This window comes from Ursus maritimus, unplaced genomic scaffold, assembly GCF_017311325.1.
Source record: "Ursus maritimus isolate PB19 unplaced genomic scaffold, ASM1731132v1 scaffold_16, whole genome shotgun sequence".
NCBI classification, from domain to species: Eukaryota; Metazoa; Chordata; class Mammalia; order Carnivora; family Ursidae; genus Ursus; species Ursus maritimus.
In genome coordinates this window covers 27474805-27484992 of record NW_024424008.1, presented here as the reverse complement: position 1 = coordinate 27484992, position 10188 = coordinate 27474805, and positions in this window count along the sequence as shown.

Genomic DNA, 10188 nt, shown 5'->3' with positions numbered 1-10188 from the left:
CTTTTTCTCGTCACTCTGATGAGGAGTGGTTGTGGGCATGCACAGAGCACAAATTATTCACCAGGAGCTAGGCAGTGTGCACTTATTTTATAGGGACCTTAGGGATATGGGCTTCTTGATTTTTCAGCCTGCCTTCTGGGGGAGGGGCCTGCCACGCTGATACTCAGGCAACCCTCTTTGGGTAGAGTTGCTCTGTCCCCTGTGAGGGGGGATGGGGATGGGCACAATGTGAGCTGGTATTTCCGGGCTTTTGTTCTCTGACGGCTTTCCCTGGTGGTTTTCTGTGTCTCTTCTGAGAGTCAGAGCAGCAGTGGCCATATCCTAGCCTCTGTCTCAGAACAGAGAGATCACCTTCCGCTCTCCACTGAGCTCTCTTGGCCACTTTAACTCTGTTTGTGTTCATGCTGCCAAAAACCCTGCAGCGTCCGGTTGTGCACCCCACAGCCACTCTGCAGCCCTCACTTCCAGGGTCCGCAGGTCTCTGTCCTTTGTGCTTCTAACACCACCAGCCTCCTCCAGTTCCCATGTGCACTCCTGCTCCCTGTCTCAGTGTGGTTCACACACGCTCAGGAGCTCTGGTTTTCAGTCTGGTGGAGCGTGCGCTCCCGAGCTCCAGGTATCAGTCTGGTTCCAGTGTTCACTTTGGAGCTCCGGTTTTCATTCTGGTCACATGCGCATTCCCAGCCTCATAGTCTCAGTCTGCTTTCTCGGGGGTGCCGGTCCACGAGTCTGGCCTGCTCCCCAGTGCAGGTGGCTACTGTTTCCAGGCACCCGAGCACAGTGGCTCCCTCCCCCTTCCATTCATCTTTTGATACCTGTGCACGGATTCACAGCTCCCCCCTTCGTGCCTCAATACTCAGCACTGGAGATGTTCGTTTGTAAAGATCCAGATGTATCTTCCTGTGTCTCAGGCTGATTTCGTGGGTGTTCAAGTTGGTCTGGTATATATCCAGCTCGACTCAGGGGACCAGCTGAAAAAGGGGTCCCCTACTCCTCCGCCATCTTTTCCTCCCCTTCAACAACATATTTTATGGTCATAATATGAAGAGATCATTTTCCATTGGATCTCTTTTGTGTTTCTTTGTATTTTAATATCATTTTCTTCCTTTCTCAATTGCTTTTAATTGTATAGCTTTGCTGGTATTGAAATAACTCAGGATTTCTCACTTTCAGTCTCTTTCTCTTGAGCACATGTGTGTGCACACATATACTTGCCGTATCTTTTCTTTGTATTTCAGCATCTTTCCTACATTACAAAGCCTGTCACATTAGCAATTTTTATTCATAATAGTTTTATATCATATTGGCATTTGTTTTCATTAATATGACAAAAACCTCATTAGCAAAGACTCTTATTAGCATTTTGTCATAGAAAATAGTTTCTTCGTTTTATATTAGCACCATAATATGAGATAACAAATGATTACTTAAAGTTTTTGCAACTCCTCCATGTGAGCTGTGGAACACATCCAGCACAGTGAGTGGGAGGACACTGTAGATGCCCTATCTGCCTTTGTTCTAGGATATTTGGTAACAGCAGGGAAAAAGGAAAAAACAATTAACCACTACACTTGTATGCTTGATATTGTATTTTCCTTTTTCATCAATTTGAGAAGGACCTATCTTAGGCCCTAATAGTTTATTTCTAGATATGATATAACTAAAAATAAAACAAAGAAGGGGTATTTATATCTAAGCATTGACACTACTAAGTATACCTTTAAAAATGTTGCCTCTGTTCCTGCTGCACCATTGATAAAAACAGATAGTGATATGTATTACTGCCAATAGGTATTGTCTAGACTAGTGATGTTGAAGAGAGGATCAAAGGAAAAGAGCTCTACGTGCAGGGAATGGAATACACATAGTTTCATTAGCATAATTCACCCATTGATAAAAGGGACATCTATGTGACTTGTTTTAATAACTCTCCCATATCTTCAGAAGATGCAATTGTAGTTAGACATTCAAAAGTGAATTCATTAGACATTCAAAAGTATTCAAAAGTGAATAAACAATTCGACTAAAGAAGGGAAGGTACAAAAGAAGCACAAAGAAGAAAGCAATGTAAGTATTAAAAACAAAGCTTTAGAGCTAGATATACCTAGATTCAATTCCCATGTTAGTCACTTAATTCTTTGGTGACATTTGGTCAGTATCTTTACCATTCTTCATCTAGGTAATGTAGATAGTATTAACTCTGTCACAGAGTTATTTTTAGAATTAAATAAAATTGTAAATGTAATGCCATGTATATATTGCTTGGTGTACAATGAGTTCAAAATAAATGTTATTTTTGAAGATTATCTTCTCAATTTCCAGATCAAAACATTCTAGGGTGAAAATGGTCCCTAGAGATAATGTAGTCCTGTGTTCTGATCTCCCACTAGCTGCTTTAGGCCTTTGGTCATTCGCTTAGTAACATGTCTACTAGGAAAGAAACATTTTCAGATTTTTGGCTTATAGTTATTTGGGGCAACTTAAGTTTACACTTGTACTACAACTGTACTTAGAATTATTACTGTGAAGATATTACTTTCTCAAAGTTCCTGATTTATATTGCCAAATAAATAAAAGCAAATGTTCTCCCCAAAATGCTCCCTTAATATCTTTTTGTATTGAAGATAAATGGCAATCTTAAAAATTATCGTATATAAAAAGAAAAGTGAAGAAAGGAGTGAACTTAAAGTCAAATGGATTTCATACATAAAAGCAGCCAACATACAGAAAATACATTCTTTAAGGATGCAGATGGTCATCACTTCATAAAAATGTTTAGACAGGCAGAAAGATGTGATTAATTGGGTAAGATAAGGGAAATGTTTTTTGGCTTGAGATGTTTAAACAGGAGTATACATTTATCAAAACTCTTATTTCACAATTAATATCTCCATGTTTCACTGTAAATAAAATTTAGCTTAATTTTTAAAAATTAAACACTTAAGGGTATACCCATTTTATATCTTGATTATAGATCAAACGTTAGGTTCAATCTAGTATTCAGGAAGGAAAAAGTAACCTTTATGTAGGATGACAAGGGTTGGAAATGAATAAAGATGAAGAGTTTAGGGTAGAGAGGAAGAAAACTAAAAATGCTTTGCTTTAGATTTGCAGAAGTTTTGCAGTGGCATTTCATTTTGGTCTGTTCAAAAAGAAAACAATGTCTTTTAATTTTTATTTAACCTTTTAGAACCTCTTTCAGTGGAAAAAATCATATCAATCAAGTTAATGAAAAATCAAGTTAATGGATAATCATTAAGTGTACTCTTGTTTATGCTTTCCAAATTTTTATAATGTTTACACTGTAAAAAAAAAAAGTCTGGAATGTTGACAATCCCTTGGTATTCACTTGGGTGGCTTGATGCTGGAGTACATGCTCTTAACTATTACACTATGTTCCATCTTCATGCAGGCCTAAATGGGGGTGGGAAATACTGGAAACTGGACTTGACAGAGTCTTTTTTTTTTTTAACGTGCTCTTTGTTGCTATTTTATATCATTATTCTCTGACATATTTCCTGGAAGTCTATTTAGGCTCAAATTGAACACTTTTGGCCAGTACATTGGGCGTTTGCTGAATAGAGAGAGCCTGTGGACAACTGAGGCTTAGAATGATGAAGAATGTTATGTTGGTGTGAAAGCAAGAATAGTGGATAGAAACACATAGGGGAGAAAATGTATTTGTTCAAAATGAAAGCTAAGAACAAATCCTGGAAGTTAGAAAGGATTTAATCCATATAGGTCATGAAATAAAACTGTGAATTCCCTACAGAAACGTAATTGAAGTTATGAGTTTGATGACTTCTACAGATTAGTTTCAAGAATGGATGCATTAAGGTTCCCCAAATAAACTACATGTATGTCCATGTAACTATATATCTATTTATGCCTTTATATAAAATATTATCTATCTATATATCTTATTGGTTCTATATATTGAATGATCTCCTATTGGTGTGTGTGTGTGTGTGTGTGTGTGTGTGCATGTATACATACATACATGTGCACGCAAACACATACACACAGATAGAATTCATAGAGGATAGACAGAGACAAAGAACCAGAGATAGGTAGAGATAGGGAAAAAGAGAGATTGATACAGAAGCAATAAAAGATATGTATCTATATCTATCTCTCTATATATATTCTGTTTCTCTGGAGAACCATGGCTAACTAGATAGATAGATAGATAAATAGATAATCATGAATAATTGGCTCAAGTGATTATGAAAGTTGAGAAGTCCCAGGATCTGCCATTGATAAGCTAGAAACCCACAAAAACCAGTAGTAAAATTTAGTCCAAGCCTGAGTACCTGAAATCCAGGGAAGTCAATGGCACAAATGCCTGTCAAAGGGCAGGAGAAGATCAATGTCTGAGTTCAAATAGACAGGGGAAATAAAAGGTGATTTCTTCCTTCCTCTGCTTTTTGTTCTACATAGTCCCTCAGTGGATTGGATGATGCCCATCCACACTGGGGAGGGCAATCTATTTTACTGAGTATGCCAAGTCAAGTATTAATGTCATGTGGGAGGACTATCACAGACAGAACCAAAATGTTTAACCTGAGTCAAATTAATGTATAAAATTAACCATTACAAATGGGATTCTTTTTGATTAAAACTGTTTTGGAGCTCAGAGGAACACCATGATACTCCAGAAAAGTGGGTGTGATTTCCCAGAGTGTAATTGGAATATGTCAGAGAGAGGTTTATTCTCATTAACTAGATGTTATTGATTATATTTGATCCCCATAGGACCCATTTTCCTTCTTACGGAGGATGCATTCTGTACATAAAACTCAAGTTCATGATTGAGGGAAACAATCATTTATTTTTTTTTTATAAATACAAAAAGCTAGAGAAGGACATGCATATCCCTAATCAAAGATGGATGGCAGACAGGAAAATATGAATAAAATGTACTTGAGCTCAGAATCATCTTCATGCAGTATCACACACCATCTAAATTTAATATCAGAGCAGTTAGGATAAATGCAAGCAAGTGTCAGTTTTAGCTAAATAGGGTAGAATTTTAAAGTTACCTAGACATCAAGCTTTGCATTGATTGTGTCTTTTCAGAGTATGTTTATTTAAATTATAAAACCTTGCACAGAATTTGATAATTGTGTAAGTGTTGCACAAAAACTAATACAATATGCAAATATAATGTCATATTGTCTCATTAGCCATGTGTGAATCTTTATTATAATAAACCCCATATCTAATTTGGAGTTTTTACATAATTTATTTTAATTTGTGGATGAAAGATCTGCATCATAATTACAAAATTTAATTTAATTAAGTCTTCCATCTGATAAGAGCATTTATGCAGATTTATACATACCTAACTAACATCAAAGCCGGTGGGACTGTTAAGCTAAGTTTTACCCTGGTTTCCAATATTTTAACTCTCAAAATACAATTTTGATATGTAATAGTGAAGATAAATAGTGATGCTCTGGAGCATACATTACATAGTAGAGATTCCTCAATCCTTCTATTTCTCAAAGTTGTTTAAATCTCACATCTTCTGAGATGTCCTTAAAGACAGTAATATTAAGTTGCAATAAAACTTTTCAGTTGAAGGCACTTTTAACATAATAATACTGAAAGGAAGATACAGGTAATTACACTCAATTTAAAGATGAGAAACTTTTAGAAAACTTAAGACTGATTTCTCCTAAAAGCACTCAATTGTTAGGTTAAGAAGCTAGGCTCAGATTCTAGTTTATATTGATCTTTATTTTTCTTAAATGCCCAGAGCACGTTCTGTACTACCCACAATGACTTTTCATGATATGATGCCTTGGATTTTCTAAAATAATTCCCTAAGAGCTAAATACTTCATAGGATTAAGGAAATACTGGGAAAATTACCTCTTCTTTATTATTACACTTTAATTCTGAAACGTCATTGGGCATTTATAACTCAGGCTAAAAATCTTTTTTAAGATTTATTATTCATTTGAGAGAGAGATAAAGAAAGAGAGCACAAGTGGGTGCATGAGTGGGAGAAGGGCAGAGAGGAAGGGAGAAAGACAAGCAGATAACACTGAATGAGAGTCTCTTGAATCTCATGACCCTGAGATCAAGACCTGGGCTTAAATCAAGAGTCAGCCTTTAAACTGACTGAGCTACACAAGAGTCCCCTAAAAATTGTAAGTATTTTAAATACATTATCACATCTAACCTTTTTAACAACCTTGTGAGATAGAAAATATGTCTTTTTCCCATTTTTCTTCAAATGAGAAAACTTAAGACACAGGGAATTTAAGGAGATTTCCCAAAGTTATCCAAGTAGTAGCTGGTAGAATCAAGATTCAACTGCTTCCATATAGACTAATTTGCCCCAATTTGGGATACTTTCAAAATAGGGGAAAGTTTAAAATGAATTTAGATCAATTTGTGACATTCAATATAATGGAGGTAAAACTAAAAATAATAGAACTTGTAATTGCAGGAGTTTAATAAACAACCACAGTGCTTGCTTTCTATGTTAATTTCACAATAATGTGCTCTCCTTCCTACATTGTAGCATTTTAATAAAGTGTTGTGTGTTGATTAAAGTGATTTAATGAGGGCAATACATAAACAATGTTTCCATTCCAAATCTGATCCTATATAATAGGCTAAAAATAAATTGACTTTGTTTAAAGTAAAAACAGTACTTGACAGTTAAACAGTGTTCTCATTTCTTAGAACTTATAGAGGTGGGAATTCAATAAAAATAGCTGGACAAAATTCCACAAAAGCACTCCTTCATATACCAGAGGCATGAAACTCAGAGATAAGTGTTCCAAATTTCAAGCCAATTGCTCTAAAGCCTTGCAAAACGTCAGTGTGTGAAAACAGGTCATTTGCACTGAACCACTGCCAACATATCAGAGTAAAACATATTTCGTGTTGAAATGTAAATGTTTGGACTCTGAACTCTTTCATAATATGTTTGCCATTATAGGGTATTTGAGGTCACTGTTTGACCTGTGCTAAAAATAAAAACCACAGACACTGGCCAACCTCAGTTTATTGCCTGGAAACCACTCTTCTGTGGGGGAAATGGCCTTAGAATTGGAGATTTTGAATTTCTAGTTCTAGTCTTTATATAGTGGAAATAGCTTTGTAAATTGTAAACTGAATACGTATAGAACACATATCTCCATGACAAGGATGTCTTATACTGTACAACTAATTTTATATTACAAATGAAGTTTGTATTAAATTATCTATTTTATATTGAATCTCAGTAGTTATTCTAGGTAAAGTTATTCCTTTCCATTAACACTAACACATTGAGGATTGAGAATACAATTTCTGTTTTCTGGAAATAAGTACATGTTTGTAGACAATGAGAAGGATATTAGTCCTTTCTACTCCTCCTAAATGCTCTCACCCCACTTCTGTAATTCTCTATTCTGACTGGTTTGATTCCATGATGCTGACTTGTCCTATTAGTTACCACAACAGTAACTATGTTAACACACTGTATATAGATTCTCTTTTCTTCCTTTCATACAGTAAATTTTATCTGCATAGTAAGACTCAGTCATCTTTTAGTTTCTATCTCATTGAGAGAAATAAAGAAATATGAATTCTGCATAAATGGTAAGCTGACTCAGCCAGTGCTGGTACTCCATTCTCTCTTTCCACTGGCAGTCAGAGGGTAGCTAAATCCCTGAATTCAGGTTTAGGCTGTAAAGGGTGAAAGGTCTCTTGGGCTTAAGTAACCTTCTAACCTTGAAAACTAAATAAAAAGTTGGGGTACAAACCTAGATAAAATAATGATTTTCCCCATTATCATGTCTCTTAATGCATTTATTTATCAAATGAAGCATAAAGCAAAGATTAAGGTAGGGTTTGTGTATTTCTGGGCTTGATACCATCTAATACTCTGCATTCTCATAATCATTTATAATTTCACCCACTGCCTTCCCTGCTATTAGCAATATTCTGCTGAGCATTATTCAGGATGGAAATGTACTCAGTTCATTCATTTCTAAGCTTTACTTTATCTTGCTTATGTTCATATGCATAGTAATCTTGTGGGGATAACCACATTTTGACATCTAGCTTGGCTTCCTGCAGGCTTTATAAACTATAGTTTACTGCATTCTCATAAGTAATCATCACTCAAGAACACTGAGATTTCTTATAAAAAGTGGGTGGATTATGGCTCTGGCTTGGACAAGAGCTGAACATCTGAGTAGGAATGATGGTAAGAACCAAGTTGGAACTCAGTTTTATTCATGCCAATAATCTCATAAAATAACATGAACCAATTCTCCAATAAGCACTCATTCGAACTTTTGCCAACCACTTAACCTCTCCAGAGTCAGTTTCTTCTTCTGTGTTACTGGATGTTTAGATTAGCAGAGAAGTAGCAGCCCTCTAGCCCTAGTATATTATGAACCTAAACTTAAACTCCTTAAGGCAAGTACTTTTATTTCTCCTCCTGAACTATGAGTATCCCAGAATAAGTTGGAAGTTAGTAGAAATGTAGAAAAAAGAGATTAGAAAGGATCAAAAAAGAATTATTCCATAGAATCGTTAACTCAATGGTTGGATTAGAGTTCATCTACCTCAAGTACATGCCAAGCCCTTGTTTAGGATACAGTTAAAAAATTAGGAGAGCAGAGGAAGAATCTCTAGGTAGAACAGAGGAAACTGCAAAAAAAAAAAAAAGATATCTTGGAAACACTAAATTACTTCTGTCCATTTCTGCACTGTTACTTTTAATAAGGTTGGTCTATGCCCTGGATGCTACGTTAAAAGGTTTTGGCCTTTAAGAAACTTGAAATGTTAGTCTTATTATTGTTATTTTCACTTACTTTCTTCCACGGTATAAGTAAAGGGAAAGGTTTCTTTAACAAAACTCCTTTAAGAGTCTAATTGGTACATTTGACATGCTTGAAATCCTACCTAGGCAGTTGATTCCTTCAGCTCGAGACTTTAATTTCTGCAAAAATATAATCTGCTGTGAGAGAAGTATGGCTTTAGCTTGAGTGTTTTTGATAATAGGCTTTTACATGGAGCTACCATAAAAATCGGGAACCCCAAAAGAAGAAGCAGGAGTAAAATAATCAGGAAAGCAGAGCTATGGGTGAGGGTCATCCAATCTGGATTTCCCTGTCAGAAACCCCTTCTTAATCATCCCCTTTACAATGGATGCAATTGCACACAAGCATCACCTTTACTTATCACACTCCCTAAAAAGCTTTTTAATTTTTTTCCCCGAAGAAAAATTACTACCTCAGTGTCAGTTCAATAAATGGTATGCATGGCTATAAAGCCATCTTATATGACAAGGATAAATCTTTCAAACAAAACCTGCTTCCCATTCAAGATAAGGTTACAACTGCAATAACATTTACAAGATTTAAGAGTTGAACTGTGGAAGAAAAAGACTTCTCAGGGGATGAATTTTGGCTGTGTATTGGCCCAACCTAAACACCCTAAACCCAAGAGGGGATGGTGACTCTACCTGTTATTTGCTGTAAGGTTCAAAAAGGGTAAAATGGGACAAATGAGTTTGAATTATTAATATGAAAATGTGTGTGGTGGGTATGGAAGAAGAGGGAAAATTTACTAAAATGGGAACTATTTTTTTTAATTTTTAAGGACATTTTAGGCATAGCAGATCAATCAGTTAAGGGTATTTATTGAGATCATCTAAGGTCTTTAGTACGGTTTTTCCCAACCTTATTTCTGCTATAACATATGTGACAGTAACATGCATGTGCTTGAGAAACTCATGGCAGACTTAGCTGATATACTACCTTAAATAAGAGAACTATGTGCTATTGTAAAACTGAGGATGAGCTACCTTTATCTTGACCTCATGTAATAAACTATTCATACTGTGTGTGGAGGGGCAGTGGTTGAATACCACCTGCATGACATATAGTAGAGACTTCATGAGTGTTTGTTGCTTAAATGAGTGTATGGATGTCTAGAGTGGCACAAACTACATCAAAATATCAATACCTTCAAACAATGTGGGATTTGGGGGCAAGCTGAAGCAAGAGAAATAATAAAGGAGAGAAGTTTTTTCAGGGTAAATATGTATTTCAAAAAAAGAAAGACTCCTACATTTTGAAGCCTCTGTGTTCAAGATTATTTCCATTAATTCTTTCAATAAATACTTATTAAGTACCTAAAAATAACTACAATATATTATAGAATCAGCTATACA